A 24,907-nucleotide genomic window follows, 5' to 3' on the forward strand; every position below is an offset into this window, starting at 1 on the left:
AAGGACAGTATAACGATAACATGATGGGAGACTGACTACATTTGGGGGCTGATTCGTGAAAGTGATTTACAGTATAATCGTTAATATCGAAAAGCTACTCACTTCTAAATCTTTTGTAATAATTTTGTATTACTTTGGTATAAATACATGTTAATTTTGATGCATATGTTGTTTTTTTCTTACTTTGTAAACGAAAACACACAAATTCGCCCGTTTTGTCATTGAAAATAGGTAAATTTCAAAATATCACTGTCCTGATCACAAAAGCAAAGTTTGTGGGGAATAATAGCCATTTTCTATACTTTTTAGGCATAAGCAATTATGAAATAACACTTCCTACCCAGAAACAAAAATTGTGTTACGTTGTGTAATCCTTGCCAGGACCTTCCCCGGCACACTTAGAAGAGAGATGCTCCTATAGTTGTTACAATCTGTGTGGTCCCCCCTCCTTCCAATGCTGCGGAACACGTCCTTTGGTCCAGACAGTTGTGATGATGTCATGGAGGGCAGTCTGCACACAGATGCCACTCTCCCTCAGCATTTAGCTTTGGAGATCGTCTCTGCCCGGCGCTTTTCCTTGTCTCCGACTTCGGATCGCCCCTCGCACTTCCTCCATAGATGGCACCTCAGCCAACCACTCAGAAGGGGTGGCTACCTCGGCCAACATTTGAGGCAAGGCAGCCCTAGAAGGGTCGTCTTCACCTTGCCCCATGATGTTGTCTGGCCTGAGGGAATTCCCCTCCCCCAAGACCTCGCAGAAATGTTCTGCAAACCTGCAGACCTGTTCCTGGGGGTCGGAGATCGGATTACCACTCTTTCCCTTAAGGATGGTGTAAGGTGAAGCGCTGCAAGTAACTTTTTTGATGGAATTAAATAGTGATTTGTGATTGCGGGCTACTGAGGCAGATTCCATCTCCTAAGTAACCCGCACCTACCGCTCAACCTTACAGCGCCATACGGCTCTCCAAATCTCCGAGTGAAGGCTGCGGTAAGCCTCCTCATTATCCGATGTTGGATGTTGTAGACGACAGGAGTGGGCCTGTCGTTTTCTCTCAACCAGCCGGGACACCTCCTCCTTCAGCCCAGGGTCTCTGGGGAGGTCTGGACCGCATACCCAATCCATCCGTTGCAGCTGCATGATCCACAGTCCTGAAACGGGGGCACGATGCTAACCCCAGCTGCAAGCGATGTTGAAATTCCTGCTCGCAACTATCCTCAGAAAGCTGAGACCAGGCCATTGTGGGTTTGAATGGGATCCTAGATGGACACCCACCACCGAAGTGGAAGAATGGCAGGCGCATCTTACAGATAACAAGTCGATGGTCATTGGGCAGATCAGCTCCACGGTAGGTCCTGGTGTCAAGGACATGGGCCCGCATCCACTGTTCCGTCACTATATAGTCCAGCAGATGTTCTTGCTTGGACCCGGCGTGCATCCATAATGTTGTGTGGATGCGCCAATGCCGGAACAGCGTGTTCGTAATTACAAGCCCATGGGCTGCACAGAAGTCTAGCAGCCTCCTTCCGTTATTATTGAGCTAATCTGGCCCATGCCTTCCGATCACTCCAACCCACTCAGGCATTAAAATCACCTAACAGGATGACTCAATCTCGAGGGGCCACTTTAGCTAGCACCTGGGACATGAGGTTATAGAAGGCTTCTGACTCATCGGCCTTGTCTGCATCCCTCCACTGGTGTTCATCTTCGGTGGGGGCATAGCAGCCATCACCATTCCTCGCCTCTTGTTGATAGGGAGGCGAGCCCACAGTAGCCTGGGACTAACAGCTTCCCACACCTCACCGCCATGCTCCCACACTCCCTTTATTATTTTGTTCAATAGAAGTGCCACTATACTCTTTGGTTCTATTCAGTAAAGTCACGTAGGTAAAAAATAAAACAACAAAAATCACGACGTTTTGGTCACAACACAAGCGGCCTTCATCAGGTGTAGGGACCAGACTGTCTCGAGGACAGCGCTGGAGTGAAACACAGCCACGCTCAGACCGCGACCTTTAAGCTGTGTGTAGGAAACAAGGTGCCTTGACAAAGGAATTAGCATAAAAATTAGCATTTAATAAGCGGACTTAGCATGATGAAAGGTAGGGAGGAGGTCGATCTGTGCAGGCTGGCAAGGGGGCAAGGTAGCATCCACATGCTGGTGGTGTGAAAAGGGGATTTTAAGAAGCTGCGAAAGTTTGGGGTACCACTACTTGAAAAATATACTGTACCGTTGAAAATTAGTTTAATGTTTGGTTAGATTTAGAACATCTTTCCAATGGTTGCTTGATTTGAAACCATCTTCTCGGTTGAAATTGTGTCTGTGTTTGTAGATCTGAATTGCCTCGTGAACAAATCTCTCATAAAAACCCGTGGGTTTGCAAAGAACCTTGGTATCGGAGAAAATTATATCGTGATCACCCACAGCGTTGTAACAGTGATCAGCTACGGCAGAAGAATTCGTTCTGCCGTGTTTCAAATCTGATTTGTGCTCGCGAATTCGGTCAGAGACATGTCGCTTCGTTTCCCCGATATAGCAGTCACCGCAGGTACAACTCAATTTGTAAACCCCGGGGTACTGTAAGTCAGGAATGACATTCTTCACGGATGGGATCAGATCACGAATTTTGTATACTGTATTGAACCGGACCTGGATCTTGTGTTTGTTTAGAATTTTGGAAATATTTTTAGTAACGCCTGCTATATATGGTAGTGTGATGGTTTTGACCGGAGTATCAAGTGGTTGTTTCTGTATGGAGGGAGAAACAGCTTGGCGGATGGTACGGTCAGAGTATCCATTCCTTTTGAGGGCCAGGTGTACATGTTTTAATTCACTGGTCAGGTGGTGTTGGTCCGAAATGCAATGAGCCCTATGGTATAGAGTTTTGATGAGAGAATTCTTCTGAGCTGGGTGGTGGTGGGAATCAGGCTTCAAGTAGGAATCCGTGTGGGTGGGTTACCTGTAGACAGAATGCCCCAACGAGCCATCAGGTCTCCTCTGAAACAGAACATCCAAGTATGGTAGCCTGCCATCCTTCTCCACTTCCATGGTGAATTTGATGGCGGGATGTCTGGAATTGATGTGGTGTAGGAAAAGGTTCAGAGCTGGGAGGCCATGTCGCTAAATGACGAAAGTGTCATCCACATATATCTTCCACAGGGAAGGTCTGAGGGTGGAAGTCTGGATGGCGTCTGATTCAAATTTCTCCATGAAAACATTGGCTATCACTGGTGACAAGGGGGAACCCATGGGAGTATCCTCATTTTGCTTGTAGAAGGAACCATTCCAAGTAAAGTAGGTGTTGGTGAGGCAGTGCCTGACCAGAGTAGGTACCTCGGGGTTTAGTCCATGTTGTACCAAATTTTCAATTATATCAATGGTATCAGATACCGGGACCTTGGTGAACAAGGAGACCACATCGAAGCTGACAAGGATATCGTATTCTTAGTTTTTTCGGTAAAGTCACGTTGAAGAGAAACAACAAAATAATAAAATATATATAAAACAATAAAAATTCTCACGACGTTTCGACGTCGAAACGTCGTGAGAATTTTTTATTGTTTTATATATATTTTGTTATTTTGTTGTTTCTCTTCAACGTGACTTTACCGAAAAAACTAAGAATATGAATTACTGCAGTCACGAAAGCTTTAAATCAAAATTTAAGGATATCGTAGTTTGCTGCCCCAAGTGGAGAAGAGCTGTCCACCTCGCATTATGACTGGAGCCAGAACCGGTCCACCGGACCTCCTGTATTCCACAAAGGTCCAGGCGGTAGCAGTCCATCTCCCGACAGAGGAGTGGCAGCCTCTCCTCTGCAACGAGAGTTCGAACATTCCACGTGGCCAATCTGAGTGCACTAACAGGTATTGTGTGCGTGGCAGTGTGCCACTCCTGGTGGTGGTTACGCACTACCACTCTCTGGGAGTCTACTCGCTGCCCCTACAATCCGGCCACGATGATTCCCTCTTGGATGATGTTGCGCTGTGATGTTGTGATCGAGGATTCGTTCATAATCTACCGAGAGGTTCACGGCTCATCCACTGGAAGACTCGAGTAGGTGGCACGTGACTGGTTGTGGCCGCAGCCATAGCGAGGGGTGTACTGGGTGCGGTGTGCCGGGTGCGGCAATGGTTTAAAGTCGCTGGCCAGGCTGTAATTACCCCTTGCAGGCGGCCGCGATGATGTTCAGCACTCGCTGATTTAAGTCCATAACTGACGAGAGCGACCATCGCAACCTGACATTATCTCTCCGAATACAGATGTGGGTTGATAATATTGGTGTTGCCATCAAACAACAACATCAATACACACGAGGTTCCCAGAGGCAGACTCGGCAGCAATCAGCCATGGGCACTGTGCTATACTGATGAGTGATAGGAAAAACGAAACCATATCACGGTTGTCTCTGTCTTGCTGCTGCCTGTCGGTTGGTCACATTTGCTCAATTTATTGATGGTCATGACTGAAGATAAAATTACCGTAATGCAACTCTTCGGCAGCTAGTGGTTTTGCTGAACGCTTATCGCAGGGAGCTCGCTGTATGCATGGTGCACGTGGGAATGTGTGTATATTTGTGTATATGTGTCTGTGTATATGTGTGTGTCTTTGTCTTGGTGGGGAGCGATAGTGTAGCGGTTAGCGCGCTGCGCTATGAACTTGGCGACCTGGGTTCGATTCCCGCTCACGGCCAACACCAGTGACGATTATCTGAACCGGTCCCAGGCCTCCCCTAGGTCGACTCAGCCTCAAATGAGTACCTGGTGCGGTGTGTAAACATCGCCACTAGGGAGACAAAGGCGGTCGGGCGTGGTGCTGGCCACCCACCCCCTCGTGTACTGTTCCGGCCTTCATAGGTGCTCGCTAACAGCACTTGCCCCTACAGTCTGTTAAGGCTATATGGGGGATCTTTGTTTATCTTTGTTGTCTTTGTCTTGTGTGTGCCTTTGTCTTTTTGTGTCGGTAGTGGGGAGCGGTGGTGTAGCGGTTAGCACGCTGTGCTACAAACCCGGCGACCCAGGATAGATTCCCGCTCACGGCCAACACCAGTGACGATTATCTGAACCGGATCTGCACCTCCCCTAGGTTGAGTACCTAGTGAGGTGTGTAAACATCGCCACTGGGGAGACAAAGGCGGCCGAGTGGTGCTGGCCACCCACCTCTTCGTGTCCTCTGCCGTCATTCGTATGTGCTGGCTAACAGCACTTGCCCCAACAGTCTGTTAAGGCTACACAGGGGATCTTAGTCTTTGCGTGTTGCTGTAATCGATCGTATTGAGTTGTTAATGTTTAATCTAACAGGCTGGGGAATTTATCCGAATTGTTTTCAGGAAACCCAGAAGCTCTGTGCAAAAATGACAACAACAACCACAACAACAATTTCAATTGAAATGGCGTCCGAATCAGAGCTGAACTTCTCACTCGATATTACCCAGGCCTCTGATAGCTTGGAGTGAGCACGACCAGTCAACAAGCAGCACCAATATTCAAACACGCATGACACAAGACGGAGTGATTTGGGTAGTGACACGTAGGGCCGCCTTTGTCTCCCCAGTGGTGACCGAGAGGAGCGAGTACACACGAAGGGAAACTCATGACGTTTCAGATACAAATTTTATCACTGATGGGGGCATGGCCAGAGATTGAGCCAGGCTGCTAGAATTGTCGCCTTGTGTGTGAGATTGGCCATGGCAAGAAATTGAACCGAGGTTACCGGTTTCATCAAGCAGTGTGCTAACCGCTGCGCTACCACTACCCTGCCCCACCCCATTACCCACATTCACTATTCTATACATCGACATATCTACGTGTGTGTGTTTATGTATTATTGTGATAGGGCTGCGTTCCAAGAATAAGAGGTGACTTCTAGTAGCTAGAATTTTTTTTAAAGATAAACGAATGAAAGAAAAAGGCAAATGAATCCCACCGAGCCAGTAAATCGATTGTGAGTGGAGCGCAGTGTGAGTGGAGCGGGGAGTGGAGTGGAGCGGGGAGTGGAGCGCAGTGTGAGTGGAGCGTGGTATTTATAGAGCAGCGGGGCTGCAAAGGAGCTAACATGAGCAGGGGGAAGTATGTACCGTGCAGACAGACATACCTGCCTGCACACCATGAAGTGCTGTGCTCGTTAATAATGATATGATGCTGTGCGTGGTGGAGTGATGATGCGATGGTGATCCGGCCACACGCGATGTTATTCGATCTGCCATTATGCGATGTGCGGCTGATGTGATGCGATGCTCCGTCCGTGATGTGTCCTGATGCGTAAGAGACAAATCAGAGATACAGGCCGGGTTGACAGGGTGTCTCGCAGCAAGAGGTCCTTGCGTTTTTTTTCCTGACTAGGGCGCCTTTCTGTGTGGAGTTTGTATGGTCTTCCCCTGCTCTGCCTGATTTTCCTCCGAATTCTCCGGTTTTCGACTATAGCTAATAATGGCCAAACATCCCAATGCTGAAAAATTACACTGCAAATCACTCAATTGGGATTACACAGCAGAACCTCCGATGAGCACGGCTGGTTACGTACGGTGCGAAAGAAGTTTAACATACTTACAACGTCACTCCGTACTGGGAACGCTTGGCAGGACCCTCTTGAAAAAATGTTTTTATTGAGACTCAGCGAGCACAAATATAATAATATACATCGAAAGGAGACGCGCGGGGTTGGGGTGGAGACCGACCGCCGGCCCTGGGTAAGAGCGGGGTGACGTGGGGGGAAGCGCCCCTCCCCCTCTCCTCACCCCCTCCCCCCCACGTCACCTGTGCAGGTGCGGCACCCCCACGGGTGATTCATTCCACTCGGAGGTGTCGGTCGTTCTCCTCGATCCGATCGCTCGGCCGAGACGATTGGTGGAGGCGGCGTGGGCGGCACGAGATGGAAGGCGGCAATCGCCGTTCCGGGCTCCCTGATTCGTGGAATAATGCGAACGGGGCGCGGCGGTGACGCGGCGCCTCGTGTCTTCGCCTCGCAGCAGACAAGTGGCGCTAATTGGCCCCGTGTTTAATGAACATCCTTGATTAATTCCGTCTGATGCGGAGCGCGGCTGTGCGCGCATGAAGCGTCGCGCGGTTTCGCGCGCTTTCATCATCCGCTGCGCTTTCACTCGGCGGCGGCAGCAGCAGCAGCCGCAACAGCAGCAACACGAGGAGCAACACGAGGAGCAACACTCGTAATAGCAAAAGCAGTCGTGGCAGCAATATCAATAGCGATAGTAGCAACTGCAGCATCAAATGACAGTGTCAACAACGGCACTATCAGCAGCAGCAGCTGTATTAGCATCATGCGTGTCAACAGCAGCGGCAATAGCAGCATTGGCGACAGCGGTGGGATCAACAACAGCCGTAGGGGTGACAGCAGCTGCATCATCGCCGACAGCATCAGCAGCAGTGTTGTCATCACGAGTATCAACAGCAGCAGCACAGAGGCATCATCAAAGTCAGCAGCATCAGTCGCATAAGCAGCAGTCGGTGTGTTGTGAATACGGCTGTACGTGGGGCCTCGTGGGGGGAGGGGGCAGCGAGAAGAAGGAGGGGGGGGGGGAGAGAAGGGGGTGGGTCAGATGAAAGGAGCCATCGCGTGGAAGGAGTCGGGGCTCGAGGAGGGAGGAGACGGAGGGAGGAGTACGTGGTGATGCCGGGCCAGCAGGAGAGAATCACGGGGAGTGGAGGGGCAGGGTGTGGGCGAGAGGGGTGCTGGAGTGTGTAATGAATGGTGATGGAGAAGATGATGATTATGGGAGTGGGCAGGGATGATTGGGGTCCCCGATAAGGAAGAGGAGGGGGGGGGGGTGAGCTATGAGTGACTGGTGGGTCCCGAATTCCCGACCCTCTCACACCGCCACCACTGGCTCACTGCACCAAAAACAAAGATCCCCCGTATATCCTTAACAGACGGTTGGGGCAAGTGCTGTTAGCGAGCAACACCGATGAAGGCCGGCACGGCGCACGAGGGGATGGGTGTCCGACACCACGTCCGGGCACACACCGCGCCAGGTACTACACCACCACTGCACGACCGCCACCACCACAACCCGCTTGCTCCTCGGCCACCACAACAACCGCGTCTCCGCCACACCGCTCGCTGCTCCGCTGGGCTTGGGGGCAACGTCACCGCTCCACCGCCGCGCGTGACAGGAGGCGGACATTGGCCGCTGGGTTTCGCGACGACCCCCGCGCTCTGCGGATTCATCCACAAGGCAGCCGCCGCCCTCGACTCTGCAGCAGCAGCAGCGTGCGGAGAGAGGCGCGCGCGAGCGGCACCGATGCCGATTACTGAGATTGTTTAAAATTAGGGCCCTGAGTGGAGGTGGCGGCGGTACACGAAATTAAATCACAACCGCCCCCTCACCCCTTTTCCCACCCCCCCCCCCCAAATCCTCCCCTCCGAGTCGACGCTCTTCGTTCAGGGCGTGCAGCGTCGCGGACCAGAGATTACGTAAATGGGCGAAAGTGAGGCGTGCAATTGCAGCATTACATCTGCTCGCGAGGCAGGGAGAGAGCCCCTGATGGGTGACCTCATTAACATCATCAGCCATGATCACTCCACTGTTGGATAAAGGCCGCCCCAAAGCCGTCACCATCCCTCACGATGTAAGAATCCACAGAGCGAGAATTCAGTCCACCAATAGACGCCCTCGCCGTCTCCCAAACGGCAGTGCTAACCGGCCGTGCGGCCATTGATGGGTCCCATTATACTGGTAGGAAACGTAGTGGACTGGAAGCCCAACCGGGATTAATTCACAGGAGGCAGGGGATTAATTGTGGATGTTTGTGGATGTCTGGCCACGTGGGAGGGGTGGGGCTGGGTGGGGGCTGGGTGGGGTTGGGTGGAGAGGGGAGGGTAGGGAGGGGCTGGGTGGGGAGGGGCTGGGTGGGGAGGGGAGGGGCTGGGTGGGGGGTGGGAAGGGTGGTGCTGGGTGGGGTGGGGCCTGGTGGGGAGGGGCTGGTCACCCCGTGGTGCCCTTATAAAACTCAATGTTTAACCTACTCACGCCGGCTTGTGCCCGCCCGCACAGTCGGGCATATTTGCGGAATACACCACGTGGTGCCGCCGTTGACGTTGGCCATTGACCGAGCAACCCAACGTTCCTACCAGCTCCCTCCACAGGAATGTGTTTACTGCTGCAGTGGCGGGGGTGCTACAAGAGCCCCCCCCCCCCCATGCCTCTCCCAGTGCCCACAGCTGGGATCGCACAGCCCCAGCGAAAGGCAGTGGGGTTTGCGACGTGACCGTGAGAAGGCAGTACAGCAACCCATCTGTGTGGAGTTTTGCACGGTATCCCTTCCTTGTGTGCGAGGTGGGGTTTTCTGCTATGGGGTTTCTCCTGTGAGATTTCTCCTGTGGGGTTTCTCCTGTGGGATTTCTCCGGTGGGGTTTCTCCTGTGGGGTTTCTCCTGTGGGGTTTCTCCTGTGGGGTTTCTCCTGTGGGGTTTCTCCTGTGGGGTTTCTCCTGTGGGGTTTCTCCTGTGGGGTTTCTCCTGTGGAGTTTCTCCTGTGGGGTTTCTCCTGTGGGGTTTCTCCTGTGGGGTTTCTCCTGTGGAGTTTCTCCTGTGGGGTTTCTCCTGTGGGGTTTCTCCTGTGGGGTTTCTCCAGTGGGGTTTCTCCTGTGGGGTTTCTCCAGTGGGGTTTCTCCTGTGGGGTTTCTCTTGTGGGGTTTCTCCTGTGGGGTTTCTCTTGTGGGGTTTCTCCGGTGGGGTTTCTCTTGTGGGGTTTCTCCTGTCGGGTTTCTCTTGTGGGGTTTCTCCTGTGGGGTTTCTCTTGTGGGGTTTCTCCTGTGGGGTTTCTCTTGTGGGGTTTCTTTTGTGGGGTTTCTCTTGTGGGGTTTCTCCTGTCGGGTTTCTCTTGTGGGGTTTCTCCTGTGGGGTTTCTCCTGTGGGGTTTCTGCTGTGGGGTTTCTCCGGTGGGGTTTCTCCGGTGGGGTTTCTCCGGTGGGGTTTCTCCTGTCTGGTTTCTTCTGTGGGGTTTCTCCGGTGGGGTTTCTGCTGTGGGGTTTCTCCGGTGGGGTTTCTGCTGTGGGGTTTCTCCTGTGGGGTTTCTGCTGTGGGGTTTCTCCGGTGGGGTTTCTCCGGTGGGGTTTCTCCTGTCTGGTTTCTTCTGTGGGGTTTCTCCGGTGGGGTTTCTCCGGTGGGGTTTCTGCTGTGGGGTTTCTCCGGTGGGGTTTCTGCTGTGGGGTTTCTTCTCTGGATTTTCTCCGGTGAGGTTGCTCCTGTGGGGTTTCTCCGGGTCCTTCAGTTTCCTCCTCCATCACGCAGTCAAACTCTCACCACCGATGCAGTCCATGGCCAAACCTCCCGATGCAGTGGGACCCTACCGCCACATCTCGACGCTTGGCCAGGCTCCCCCGGATGAAAGGCATCGTTATTCTTCATTATTCATCCGGTTCATTTATTTTTTAAGGCAGAGCGGGTGCCTGATGGACATGTTTCACCGGGAGGGGGTGCGGTGCGAGATGTTTACGTCTCTTTGTTCTGGATTGATTCCGCAGTGGAGTGCGTTTCGGTGTTGGTCTCATCTTATTTTTATAGAGAGCTCAAGGCACTCTCTCTAGCAGAATCTGAGTGATTTAGTTGACAGGGGCGTGCAAGGGCCGAGGAATGAGCGACCTTAACAAAGGGCACACGGGGGTCATGAAAGGGTGGGGGAGGGACGGGAAGGAGTGGAGGCAAGAGGAAGGGAATGAGCAATGGAGAAGGAATCACTGGGGTTGAATTAACCGCCGTGTTGTATTAAAATTGCAGCCCCTTTGTCAATCCACAGCTGGATGAAGGCCTCCCCATGCTGTGTTAGTTGTGGTGGGGGGGGGGGTTATTTGGCCCTACTTCACCGTGCTGGTCAGTGTGGGTAGGTGAAGAGAGATGGTCACAACCGGTTCAAGCATCACTCGCCGTGGATGTTAGCCACGGCCTGGAATCAAACTCGGGTAACTGGGTGCCTGGCGACGCGTTAACCACTGCGCGACTCTTCTACCCAGATCGCTGTGGATTCAAGTAAAACATAGTTTGGGAAATCGATGCAAGGGGTTAGGAAAAAAAGCCTTGATGAGAAGAATCTCACCCAAGGCGAGAACGAATGTCTCCGTCCTCTCTATTTCTCAAACAGCCGGGTGAGCGGAGCCCACCGAGGCTCGTGGTCGAGTTCTCAGCCGTGGCTCGGCTCGGCCTCGGCTCACAGAAAACCCTGAGCATGGTTGAGCGCAGGCCCAGAGCCGGCTAAAGTTAAACACGGAGGTTTTGTGTCATGGCTCACTAGAGTCAGAGCCGAGCCTGAGCCGAGCTGTGGCTCGGAACACACGTCCCAGCATCTCATCTATTGAGAAGGCCTGGCTCCAACAAAGCCATGCAGTCGTTACCAGCCACGATTTGTCCACTGCTGTATGGAGACTCCCAGACCGTCGCCGTCTCTCTCTCTTGCGAAGGAACATTCCATGCAACTCTCAAGCTGATCTCGATGCTCCATCTCCACGGTGGGCATCCTCGCGCAAGCTCCCTCCTCTGGCTACCACTCCTTCATTAGTCTCGACCGGGTGCGTGAGCCATCGGGGTTTGTCTTGTTCACGTACTTATATATTTCTTTAATATGACCTCTGGCATGCGGCCAGCGTCATCTGCGGCCGTCCTGCGCACGCCCCCCGGAGGCTCCCTGCGGGGTGGCCCACTGCCGGCCGCAGGCCGCATTCCAGCCGTGATAAAAACCGCAAAGACCACGCCGCTATCGACCCCCATGGATCCTGCCTGCCGTTTAATGGGGCATCGTGTGCCATTTTTCATCCCGCTAATGTGGGTGTCGCTATCTAAATGATTCCATTGAGCCGCCCCCTCAACCTCCCTCCCTCCCTGCCTCCTATTCCCCGGGCTGGTTTGGCGCGCTCTTCGGTAAGACGAGACGAGACGACCGCCCGGCAGTGAGACCACTCGGAATTCACCGAGAAAGCTTCGGGCTGAGGTCGCGCATGGGAGTGACCCATCCTTTAGAGGCAGGATGCGTCACCTGGACCCGAGCGCCGTCTGGGACAATGGTTTCGTATCACGCGAGATATTTCGCAGATCGGAGTGATGCTGAGGACGCCCATGTGCGGTCCGCGTCGTCCACGCTGATTGCGTGCGAGCGGCCACCTCGTGCGCGTGCTTGAGTCGAGGTCAAGTTGCGAAGAGGTCAGGATAAGCAACGTCTAGCAGAATTCCATCCTGTATCCCGACGTGGAAATACAAATAATATGCGTCAGTCTCTCGGCCTGTTGGGTTTCTACAAAAGTATTCTCCATCGGTTTCGACCACCTGGGTCTCATCAGCAGATGTTTTTTTTTTTTATCATCACCGTTCCACTTGTTTTGAGGCCACTGCAGCGCACAGGAGGACATTCATTGAGGGCACCACTTTCGTTAATGCGATGCTAAACTTTGCAGTGCAGTGCGGTGTGGTACCTTGCAGTGGCCTTGCCGTATTGGGTGCAGGAGGACGGATGCCACGTGGATTATAAACATGGACATTGACAGCGAATGTGGGACTCAAACCCAGGTGCTTCTTGCTGGGAGGCACAGGTGTCACCACGACGCTGCCGCCTCGCGAATCGGTGACAACCCGAGCGTCGTTTCACCGCGACCAGACCACGGCTCGAACTTGGTCGCGTCAGCTCGCCGGCTCTCCTCGCGCGGTTCGTTCCCGATCGGGGGTCCAGCCGCCACCTTTTGCCCTGAGAGCGTAAGCGGCGAGTTAATATTTAACTTAATTTAATCAATGCTATTTGCGTTTACGGCTGTCGTAGAAAACACATTAACACATTTACCACGATCCCTTTTTTTATTACCAATTAAAACTAAAACCGCGGAGACGAATCTCTGTACAATTATTAGTTATGCCTTGCATTTAAATCTGATTTTCTGGTCTTGGCGCTGGGCCAAGCAACATCTGATGATGACGCCCTCCCTCTCCCCGTCTCCCGCAGCTTGGCTGTGCACTGCCACACTCTCTGTGCGTGCTGCCTCCTGCACCGCTGAAAGACGTTGCACACGATGGCGAATGTTCATATTTGGTGAAAGATCAAGGCAGAGCCCTGAAGTTGCTCCGTCCAGCCACTAGGGCACTGACCGCGGCACCGCGGCGGCGGCAGCAGCATCCGTCACTTTTGGTAAAAATGAAATCACCGATACACTGTTCAGTTGCTGGTCATTCTACTGGGAGATGAAGGCCTCCGCCCTAGGTTTATTCGACCATACTTCGCCATGCTGGTCAGTGCGGGTTTGCGAACGCTGGCATCCATGAAAGGTTTGATGTCACGAGTCACTGATTTTAGCAGCGGCTGGAAATCGAACCACTGATTCCCGGCTGAACAACTTTCTGCGCAGCTTGGTCCGCGTGAACCGTACGGGCGGCATGCCTTCAGCCGTTCAACCGGGGTTGACGTGCCGGCATTTCTCATGAACCCGGTGGTTCGTGACCTCTCCGCCGACACCGGCTGTGATGCAGTGGGACGTGCATTCCTCCAGGAGCCTTCACACTCTGGTGAATGTTCGGCTCGCTGCCTTGCGCGAAACCGTGGGACATTGCTCAACGGCGGCTGCCGCCTCTTGAGATTTTATTTTCTTGTCGTTTTTTTAATGTTTCACAGGCAACATCCCCTCAGGGTGCAGCCGAGGCGATGTTTGCAAGGCCTGTCGATCACCACCTAAACAGCAGGCACGCTGCGAGGCATGGGACATCGCATCTACAATCCACGGCTCGTTATGCACTGTGGACACTCCCGTCATATTCGTAGCCTGGCACCTGGGCGCAAGCGGTGCACTCGACAGCGATGCGGCCGATGCAAGGGAATTACGCCATGACTGACAACAATTTCAAGCAAAGAGACTATTTTCTTTTGGAATCGGGTCTTTCGTTTTCTTTATTGCTCTTGTCGGTCCTACTTCAGGCTGTGCCGACAAATGAAATATCCAGCGTGGGGTAATGAACTATCCGTCAGGAAATACGATTCCTGTCACGCGCGCCCAGCTCGATTCTCGCTTCTTGCCCACGGGGGTCACGAGACCCGGGCCTCTCGCTCCTTCTCCATCCGCAGCGCTCTCCGTGAATCTCCGGGGAATGTCGGAGTGGCGCTGTAAAAATACTTAAAGGCGCGGGGTTCCTCGCGATGCGAGTGCTTTCTCCACTGGCTATTTGCCGAGCTGAGCCGGAACCAATCCGTGATGTACTGGCTCTAGAGAAGACATCTGAATCTGTCCAAGTATGCGCAAGGGGTAGGGTTAATCATTCCCTTCGTCTGCGCGCGTTTCGACCCGTTCGTTGCATATGACATGAGCGACACAACTCGTGTGCTGCAGTGGAAAACAAACCTGGCACCTCATGAGCAGCGCCGCTCTGACTCGGTACGGCTCATGCGCGACGTGGTTGTGTGATGGAACGGAGGTTTGCGTGTGCAGGGAAGGCAGGAGGGGCTCGGTGAAAGCCCGGGCGCTTTGGTCGTGTTGGCTGGGCCAAAGGCAGCTGCTGGGCCTGATTTCTGCCCAGCTCCACTCTGCTTTACATTGCCCCTCAGCTGCTCACTTTCCCTTGCGCAGGGCGAGGTGGGAAAGAACAACAAATGGCAGCCGTGGGTTGTGATGACTTCACACCAACTGCCCCATCGCACTGAGCCGAGGTTTAATTTCTCACTGAATACTCTCCGTGTCGCTGGAAGACTGGAGAATGTGGCACGTTATTAACCATAGCCACAGACTCGTCAAGAGAGGGGGGTATACTGAATGTGGTGTACCGGGTGCGAAATATTTCCGGGTTACCGGCCCGAACAGACTCGGCTGAAATGAAGCCCCCTGGTCGAAATGAAATCCCATCTCACGAACGCACGAAGCGTCCACGGAGATCGGAGAGGTTGTGGCCGCAAGCCAGCACCGAGATGCAGCTCCCGCCCCTCTCATGACGCAGGCATGCCCTCGCGGCTGGCACGGTCTCTGTCGGCATGAGTTGGCACGGCCGGCACGGTCCCCCCTGCAAACCCGAGCACAGGTGGTGGAGGGGACATGAATGGGGCCTCCCGCAATTGTGCTGTTGCCAGCGACCTCGTCCGTGTCGCGGCCCCGCGCCAGGCGCAGCCACTCCCACGCAGCGCTTGAAGAGCGCTCCCTTCTCGGAGGGCAGTGGGAGGCGCGGGCAAGCCGGCAGGGGATTGGCCCGCGCCACGGCACCACGCATCCCCGCGTAGCCGATTTCGAAAGACGAGAGCCACGTGCCCGCGCGGGGCGAGCGTGTACACTTCGTATCGTGTACACTTCGTAGCGTGTGCACTTCGTAGCGTGTACACTTCGTAGCGTGTACACTTCGTAGAGTGTGCACTTCGTAGCGTGTGCACTTCGTAGCGTGTACACTTCGTAGCGTGTGCACTTCGTAGCGTGTACACTTCGTAGCGTGTGCACTTAGCATGGGACGAGTGACTCGACGGAGACTGTTCGACGTGAGCGTGTCTGCCGCGCCGGAGGAGATCTCCGCCTCCGAGTGGCTGTGACGCGGCCGCTGTGGACCTCGCATGCGGCCCGGACACCCCCAACGCGCTGAGCTACGCCGAAGACCCGACTCCCACAAAGTGTTGGACTAAATTCTCGTGGGGGGTGGCGTCCACGTTCTTCTTCCTTTAACAAGGCGCTATGATCGCTGATAGTGCTGACCACGTGCTATTTTATACTATTATTACATTCGTTGTATATAGCGTCATTCATGCTAATTACATGCCACAAAGTTGTACGCTGAATTATATATAAGGGCCAAATCCTATTTATAGCAACTTCCAAGCAAATGGAAACCCTAAAAGAAAGTAAAAAATGAATAAACGAATTAAGAAATGCCATGGAAACAAAAAGGCACAAGAACAGTAATCCCAGCAGGAGCGCACGTTTAGCAGGCGCAGTGCTCAGGCAATAGCCAGGAGCTTTGAGGACGAACATCGCGGATCCGATCCATAATCTGACAAAGAACCACCGGGATCCATCGGCCAGTTGGACTCCCCCATCTCGCACAGTGTGGCCTTGCTAAGTGGCTCCGTCTGTCCGCTTGTTGTGGGAAAACTAAATGGGCTTTTCTGTAAATATTTACTTTGGCTCCGGTTCCCTCGACCCTCGGACACCCGTGGGAGCTGCTGGCCACGGAGCACGAGAGCGATAATGCGCAGCCTTCAATTACAATTTTTTAAACAGCGTCCCACGGGTCTGCGTGGGTGTGTGTGTTTGTATGGAGCGGTGGGACAGTGATTAGCGCACTGCGCACCGATCCCCAGCCACGGCCAACACCAGTGTCGATTATCTGAACTGCTTCTGGGCCTTCCCCTAGGCCGACTCAGCCTTAAATCAGTGCCTGGTGCAATTGATAAAACATCAGCACTGGGAAGACAAAGGAATAGTTTTGACCACGCCACTCCCCCCTGCTCCATTCCGGCCTTAATATAGGTGCTCACAGCACTTTATATTTGTATGGCTGCAGAGACATCGTAATCTTTGTTGCGTGTGATTGTGTGTGAGCGTGACTCAAGCCCACAGGCGCGGGTGGGTTATCGGGTGGCACGGCGGGGTTGGTGGGAGTGAGAGGAGGGGTGGTTGTGTGTGGGTGAGGGGCTGGAGTTACCGCAAGGTGCATGACAAAACGAGGGCCCATGGGAGCGTGGTTTTGTATTCACAGATGTAGCAGATCAGGCGAGCTGTGGCAACCTAGTCGCCACGAACCTCGCGCAAAGCTTTTATCCAGGCCACGACTCCGCGGGTATCTTACAAATAAAACAACTCTCGAAAACCGTCGCCGTGCAACTCCGCCGCAACGAAGGCGATCTGGGCGCGGCATTTGTGATGGCTCGGTGAGGGAGGGGAGACCCACGAGGCGGCCTGAAAATTCATCGCGACTGCCTCAATATTCCACGAGGGCCGCCTGACAAGTCAGGCGAGGAGACGCATTCCGATTGCCGCCCAGCTCACCGCTCCGTCTCGCGCCGCACGTTGCCCGGGACGACGTCTCCGGCGTAGCGCTCCGCGTGCCGTGAGCCCCGCGTCCTGAAGATCGTCAGAGAGCGGCTCCAGAGCGCAGCCGCGAAACGCCACGCGGCACCGCACAGATTGCCCAAATGTTTGAGAAGCCTGCCGCAATGTTTGCGTTACTCCTCGACTGTCGACGCCTTGTTTAGAGACGAAACTTAGCACCCTTCCAGTCGCCGCGCTCCCCCCCCCCCCCCGATTGTAATTAAAAGTTACACCGCGGGAGAGCTGTTCGGTTGGCTCGGCGGTTCGGAGCGCTGAGCGGGCACCCCTGGGAGACCCGGGTTCAAATCGAGGCACCCAGCCGCCTGTGCGCAACCCAGAGGTCACGACAAGGGATTTTTTTTTTCATGTAGCTCTGTAATATCCGCTTCCGTCGTCCAGGTGAGCGGCGGTTGGAGTGAACGAGGTCGCGTGTTTGATCGCCACGCCGGCCGAGGACGGGAGTCTCCGCCGCGCGCCCGGGATGATGGAACCGAAACGGATTAAATAAAAAGAAACTCATTAAAAACCCACGGCACATCTTTACACGGTATTTCTATAATTGCACACGGACTCCAAGGATGAGCATCGCTTCTCAGCAAGACTTCTTAGTGCCAAAATGTTCACTTCCAAGTTGGGTCGGGATGTGAAATGAAATCCTGAAAGCATCGCGGCAGCGAGAGAGATGTAATTACCCGGGCCTAACAGAAGCTTTTCAAAGACAAGAATGTGGAGGAGGGAGCGGTGCAAGTTTATTATCACGCGCGGCATGGACGAGGGGGGCGAGCACGTTCGCAGCTCGTTGCAGAGAAATTCGCGGTTCGATTCCAAGCGGCCGCCCTGGTTAACCCTGCGGAAGGATTTACCATCAAACAACGTTTACGCCGACGCCTGCCCTCGACAGTGAACGTTAAAGATCTCGCGACAAAGAGGCAGCCATTGCGTGCACGGTCAAATAACCGTTAAGAACCCAGACAGTGGTCGAGGGCCCTCATCCAGCAGTGGATTGACAACGAGCCATGCTCTTCCCGTGAGGCGTGAACGGACTGCGAGCGAATCACCGATCGTGCAGATATTAGCCAATCAAAAAAGGGGGCGTTCCACATTAGACTTTAGTCATCAATGAGATTACTCGACCCATGGATCGCTTGCCAATGAATCGACACGGCGATTAACCCTCGATGCATCGATACTCCATCGTGGCTTGTCGGAACGCCTCTGAGCAGAATCGATAGACGTCTCGAATGGGGTTTCGCAAGATCGTAATAACATGGGCAGATCGCTGATCCCTGGTGTCGTCGTTCGTCCGCTGTTGTCGTCTTAAAGCGCTGCCGAAGTCGACGTCCGAATCGCCTCTCCGTGTTGTTGCTCCGCTTTGGGAGCGACGCTGGCACCGCGTCCTGCACCCCCGCCCCGTCTTCATCGATCACCCTTCGCATTGGCCATCGTTAACATTCTGCAGTGCTCGGAGTAATAACGATAAATTACATTTGTAAAGTGGCTCATTTCATTCGTAGATCCCATTGTGCGCCCTGTATGGAAATCAGAAACGAAACAGAACCAGATGGAGAAACGGCTGGAACTAGGAGCCCATGGGCAGTTTAAAGTGGTGAGTTTTGAAGACAGATTTAAATATATCTAACGACTCCAATTGTCTTCTTATCGCAAAGGCGAAGCGTTCCAAAGCTTGGCAGCTGCGCTGGTAGAAAGAAATCCCGATCAGCCTAGGAAATGAGCCTTGACCTCGGAGTACTTAGAAGGCGATCCGAAGATATCAGGGACCGCGTTGGAGCGTCACCACCGATCAGTCGCTGAAGATATTGCGGGGATAACGCAGGAGTGCTGCCGTGTAGGGCAAAAGCGCAGGGTCGCTTGTCACTCCGTGTCAGTGAAGAGAACGGAGGGGGGGGGGGGTGTTTGACCATACTTCACCGCTGATGAACAGTGCTGGTTGGTGAAGGTGGGGCGAGTGGACAGTGTAATATCCGCCACTCAAGTGAACGACGGCGAGAAATCAAAGTCAAGTCACCGGGTTCACTGCGCCCCCAGTCTCTGGGATGTCACTTGCTTTGCATGTGCGGCACTGTGGTGAGTCTGGCGCGCGTGCTCTGTGCGTGTGTCCCCTAAGACACAGGTGTCCCTTGAGCAGCAGACGTCTCCTGTTCTCGGTCGACTCTCAGCCGGTTATAGACAATTTGTGCGGACATTGATCTGCTGGCTGCACCGAGGCTGGTCGCTCTGGTAGTGTCCACCCCGCGAGGTGACTGTGGACACACCATCAGGTCGCATCCCAGCACTGCCCCGGCAGTGCCGAGTATTGGCTGGTGGTACACGAGGTGGTAGTGCCGATACTTGCTGGTGCTACAAGAGTCTGCGCGGTTGTTTATTAATCTCCGCGCTTGTGCATGCAGCGCTCGTTTGCGTTGGGTCATTAATTTGTTAGAATATTCATTTCTATTTCTGTTTACTGGGTTCTTTATTCTTCGTTCAAGTCGCGGCTCATTTGCATATTTTAATTGCGGGGTGTGTGATGCCCTCAAACCCTGAGGGTGGGGTGGGTGGCATGTTCTCTGCACTCTCCCCCTCTTCAGGAACAACTGATCTACGCTGGAGCAGGGGGGCCGGGCGCACCCTCCCCACTGATGGCCACCATGAGTGCCCCCCCCTCCCACCCCCGTTAAGAGGCAGCTCCTCGTGGTGGCTGTGGAATCACTGCAGGTCACGTTGATGAGGCCTTTAAACGTTTCTGCAGAGGGCCCTCCAATGGGCTCGCACCACCACTGGTGGAGCCCCTGAGAGTCCCTGATAGGTGGAGCCTCTGTTAAGTGGAGCCTCTGATAGGCAGAGCCCCTGTAGGTGAAGCCCCTGTAGGTGGAGCCCCTGGGGAGATCGCGACGGGGCCGTTGGGGTGAGCGAAGGCGACGTCGTTCATTCGACGCGGGGTCCACTCCGTGCCCGACTCCGCAGGTGGTCTGCAGACTCGGAATCGGTGGCAATTATCGAGCAGCTGATGAGCCGCCCCTAACGACGAGGGGTTTGTTGATTTAATAATCACGGCGGCGCTGAATATTAAATCCTGGCCCCCCTGGAATGAGCAACGCTCCCTTCCAACGGTGCCTTGAAAGCAGACTTAGCCGTCTATCCCATCGTTTAGCTCATTAAAGAAAGGCCAAGTAATGTTTTTTTGTAAATTAGCGTCGACCGTAGGTAATCAGCCTGTGGCCAAATCCACCCGGGATTCGCCCCGGTCTTGCCAGACCTCCGGAGCGCTGCCCAGGACCTCCAAGCCTGGCGCCACCACCACGCATGCCACAGGCGCTATAGGCTGCTGCTGCGGAGGCGACATTGTGGGCAGTGAATTGGGCGGCACAGCAACGATCCACTCCTTTCATCAAGAGGCACTAAAACCAGCGCAGTGAAGTATGGTCGAAGAACCCATGCGACCAGCGTGGAGAGCGCCCTCATGCAGCAGTGGATTGGCCACGGGGGCTGTGCCCGTGCACCGCCACTAGACTCGCCCAGCGCCGCCGCGCGCCTTCGGATCTCGCGCACAGCCCCGGCAGCCCCCGTGGCTGCCGGGGGTCCATTGTTTAAGGTGTCAATTACGGGCTCGCGCGGGCTGCATCATTCACTCATTTAGCGCGTCAACTATGGACAAAGACGTCTACCTGCTGCGCAATTCGTCTTGTCAAAGATAGACACCACCCCCGCCTCCCACAGGCTCGTCCGCCTCGCAGCGCCGTAGCGACTCGTGACTCGTCCGCCGTACAGCGAAGGGAGCTCCGCTGGAGGTTGCAGATACTCGGTGTTGAGTAACGCGATTGCATTGGTCACTTTTGTTGGCGATTTAAACAAGTTGGGACCACTCAAGGTTGACGTCATCGCAGCTGCAAACCAACAAGGCCAACGTTTTACTGGGGTCCATGTGCGATGTGCTTGGGTTTGTCTTTCAGATCAAACGCCCATTACTGAATGCATCTCGCGATGTATCGAATGCGCACGCTGACATCACATCAATAATCGCGAATTATTTATTGACAATGTTACACTTGGGGGTGGGGGGGAGGGGTCGCGGGAGGTGGGGAGGAAACGTCTCAAAGTGGTCTATGACGTACAAGCGACGTTGGAAGGGGGGGGGGCAATTTCTCTCTCCTGGTGCGGCAGAATTGGCAGCGCCACTCGACGCGAGAGCGCCGCGGCCTCGTGCCGCCTCTCGCGTGGGGCCGTCTGCTCGCTAAGAGGGGGGGCGGCTTCGCGATTTGGACGCTCGCTTGGGACCGTCTGGCGGGCCGGGCGCCGGTCGAGGCAAACGGAGGCACGCGCTCCTGAAGACGGATTTAAAACGCGAGCCCTGGGACTGCGTTCATCCTTTGAGAAGACGGCGCGTCGTGGCTGCGGAATTCGTGCGGCTGCGTTTGTTTTGCAGACAAATGTGACGATGTCTGACGCTGGCTCTCCGCCGTGACTACGACTCTGATGCATTCCTCTATACGGTTCTGTATTGAGTTTTACACTTTTCAAACCAGTTTTATTGCATGCAGTGATTAGGATAATATCCGTCAGGTGTGACTTATTTAAAATAATACTAATTAATCGTATTAACAGAGAATAGCGTGACGACACAAGAAATCGATGCGTGTGTGAGTGGCACTACTTGAGCATGTTTGAACAAGACTGCGGAGATTGGAAACAAATAACGAAATGTGCAGAGGACAGCTACTGGCTGTCTGCCCGCCCATGGATCGTGATGATGAAGAATTGATCGTAATGGACAATGCACAGCCCTTGCCAATCCACTGCTAGATGAAGTGAAGGCCCCCCCCCCCCCGCCCTTGCCCCCTTGTTGTCCACGACACCTCCTGCACGTGTCCTGTGCGCGTGGTGGTGATTTCCCATCCAACCGCAAGCCAGGCTCAGCCCTGCTTAGCGTGCGAGTTGTGACGAAGGTGGGCGCCTTGCGGGTGGTTTGGTCAGCAGCTGCCAAGTTCAACGCCCGAAGTGGGTAGCTCGCCCTTGGCTTCTCACGTGAAGCAGTGCAGGGTGTCCGTAGTGGCCGCTTACAACATCCTGTTGGTGGCACGTGGTCGAATAAACATGACGACACAATGTGATCGCAACACGTTCGGCATAGAACGGCCGGGAGCGGTGGCGCAGTGGTTGGCGCCCTGCACCCATGAACCCGGAGACCTGGTGAAAGAAACCCACTTCGTTTCTGAGCGCGAGTTCTCTCAAATTGGCCGACCAACGGTGGCGCTGGACACGAGGAGACGAAGCAAAGGCTTTGGGCCCCAAGCGGATCAAGGGGGCGCAGAACCATGAACAACAATAGGGGGTGAACCAACACTCATCTATAACTCAGATGCTTATTGAACATAAAACGCTCGTAATTGCAATCCCGCGGCCAAACGTAATATTCGTTGTAATAATCCCATTGCCGTAATGATTCCGCGCACGTGTGTGATTCTCAAGCGTATCATCTTTATGGTCACGTGACGCTCCCCAGTGGGCGAGCAGTCACCACCACTGTGGCTCAGGTGCCTTGACTTGGCTCCGTGAGCCTCGGGGGCACTCCCCACTGAATCCAATCCTGGTAACGAGACCCCCACCCCGCGAGGGATGCTCCGGACCGCTGGGGCCGCCAACCTTGGCGGCCCGTGGGCCCTGCGGCTGGCCCTGATGGCCTCGCGGGCCCCCTGCGCGGGCTTGAATGGAGACCCCCCGCGCGCTTTGTTTCGCAAATTGAGGTTCGCGCGCGGAGCCCCCAGGTCACGCGCCGCGCCGCCGCTCATCTGTATGCCGGGTGATGTGCGGCTCACGTAGGGAGGAGGATGCAGAGGAGAGGCGAGAAGAGGAGGGAGAGGAGCGGCGGTGGTTGTCTGAATCAAGAGGAGCGGAGGAGAGAAGGATGCAGAGGAGAGGGAGGGAGAGGAGGGTGCAGAGGAGAGAAGGAATAGAAGATGATGAGTGAGAGGAGAGGATGTAGAGAGCACGTGGGGACTTGAGCGCAGCTGCAGTTTGTTTGCGTAGGGACATTGGTGGCTATAACAACACACGATGGAAACGCGTTCACTCATTCTGCGTGTGAGTAGTGCGCCTTTGTGTGTGTGGATCGGAAGCCGAGATCAATGTAAGCCGGGCTTGGTGCTGGCCACCCACCCCCTCGTGCCGTTCCGGCCTTAATAGTTGCTCGCTGACAGAACTTGCTACAACAGACTGGTAAAGGCTATAGGGGGGCGGACCGTCGTTTTTGTGTGTGGTGCGTATAGTAGTTGTGTGTGGTGCGTATAGTGGTTGTGGTTGTGTGTGTGTTTACCTGCTGTCGTTTTGTACGCGTACTGTGTGTTCAGTGAGTGTGGTGTATGTGTGGGTATCGTGAGCAGTCATGCAGAGTGATGTGTGAGTGCAGAGTGAATGAGGGCAGTGTGAGTGGTGAGTGCAGAGTGAGTGGTGGGAGTGTGGGGGTGAGTGGTGAGTGCAGAGTGAGTGGTGGGAGTGTGGGGGTGAGTGGTGAGTGGTGAGTGCAGAGTGAGTGGTGAGAGTGTGGGGGTGAGTGGTGAGTGTCGGGGTGAGTGGTGAGTGCAGAGTGAGTGGTGAGAGTGTGGGGGTGAGTGCAGAGTGAGTGGTGAGAGAGTGGGGGTGAGTGCAGAGTGAGTGGTGAGTGCAGGGTGAGCGGTGAGAGTGTGGAGGTGGGTGGTGAGTGCAGGGTGAGTGGTGAAGGCAGGGTGAGCGGTGAGTGCAGAATGAGTGGTGAGTGCAGGGTGAGTGGTGAGTGCAGAGTGAGTGGTGAGAGTGTGGGGGTGAGTGGTGAGCGCAGAGTGAGTGGTGAGTTCAGAGTGAGGTGTGGGGGTGAGTGGTGAGTGCAGAGTGAGTGGTGAGAGTTTGGGGGTGAGTGGTGAGTGCAGGGTGAGTGGTGAGTGCAAGAGTGAGTGGCGAGAGTGTGGGGGTGAGTGGTGAGTGCAGATTGAGAGTGTGGGGGTGAGAGGTGAGTGCAGAGTGAGTGGTGAGAGTCTGGGGGTGAGTGGTGAGTGCAGAGTGAGTGGTGAGAGTGTGGGGGTGAGTGGTTTGAGTGTGGGGGTGAGTGGTTAGTGCAGAGTGAGTGGTGGGAGTGTGGGGGTGAGTGGTGAGTGCAGGGTGAGTGGTGGGAGTGTGGGGGTGAGTGGTGAGTGCAGAGTGAGTGGTGGGAGTGTGGGGGTGAGTGCAAAGTGCAGAGTGAGTGGTGAGTGCAGAGTGAGTGGTGAGAGTGTGGGGGTGAGTGGTGAGTGCTGTGAGTGGAAGTCGCTCTGCGTGGCTCGCAGGTTCTGCTCGAAGAAGCCACGTGGGGACCCTCTGATTCCACACCATCCACTGGACTCGAACCTGCATCCCGAATACACTTGCAACAATCACAACGACACCATCACAACAACAATCACAACCCCCCGTCTCTGTAGCGACAAAAAAAAAACTGTCCAATTGTGGGGCCCTCTTTTGTGTGAGGCTCGGGGCAAATCTCCCTCCCGTCGGGGCAGGGGTCAGGGTTTAACCTGTGCTCATCGGGGTCACGGTTTAACCCGTGCTAGCTTATAACTGTGTCCGTGTGCCGGTTCAATCCCGTTAACATGTACTGGTTAACGGCGCGTTGGTTTAACCCTGGAGCCCTCAATTACCGAAGGCACCTTCCACGGCACTGTTGACTTGTCTCCAGCTGTGTGCACATGGCACTCGGGCAAACCCAGGGCGGGCTCTCTGCGCGCCATCATCACCAGTGCGCCACCATCATCATTATCACCAGCGCGCCATCACCAGCGCGCCAGCTGCGTGTGCCTGCTGGCTCGGCGTGGCACCACGTAGCACCCACCGTTCATTGACACATCGGTGGTTGTCTGAACGCGGAAACTCAATCGCAAGAATAGCCGTCAACTCAGCGGTGTCAGGTTTTCCCGCAGAGAAA

At 54.5% G+C, this 24,907-nt stretch overlaps 1 protein-coding gene across 8 annotated transcripts in view; it reads left to right on the forward strand.

Moving 5' to 3' along the window:
• Window positions 1-24,907, forward strand: part of LOC116940058 (xylosyl- and glucuronyltransferase LARGE1-like) — a 136,613-nt gene that overhangs the window by 70,434 nt on the left and 41,272 nt on the right. The window contains exon 2 of one of the 8 annotated variants that reach the window (XM_076065477.1): window positions 7,886-7,987. The exons of 6 other annotated variants lie outside the window; for them this stretch is intronic. The gene's annotated coding sequence lies outside the window, so the exon portion shown is untranslated. Of the gene's footprint in view, window positions 1-7,695; window positions 7,988-24,907 lie in introns of those variants that run through there. One more of the 8 variants, XM_076065476.1, reaches the window with a different exon arrangement.

Source organism: Petromyzon marinus, chromosome 7 (assembly GCF_048934315.1).
Source record: "Petromyzon marinus isolate PM22_M1 ecotype Great Lakes invasive population chromosome 7, UKy_Petmar_22M1.pri1.0, whole genome shotgun sequence".
Classification (NCBI taxonomy): Eukaryota; Metazoa; Chordata; class Hyperoartia; order Petromyzontiformes; family Petromyzontidae; genus Petromyzon; species Petromyzon marinus.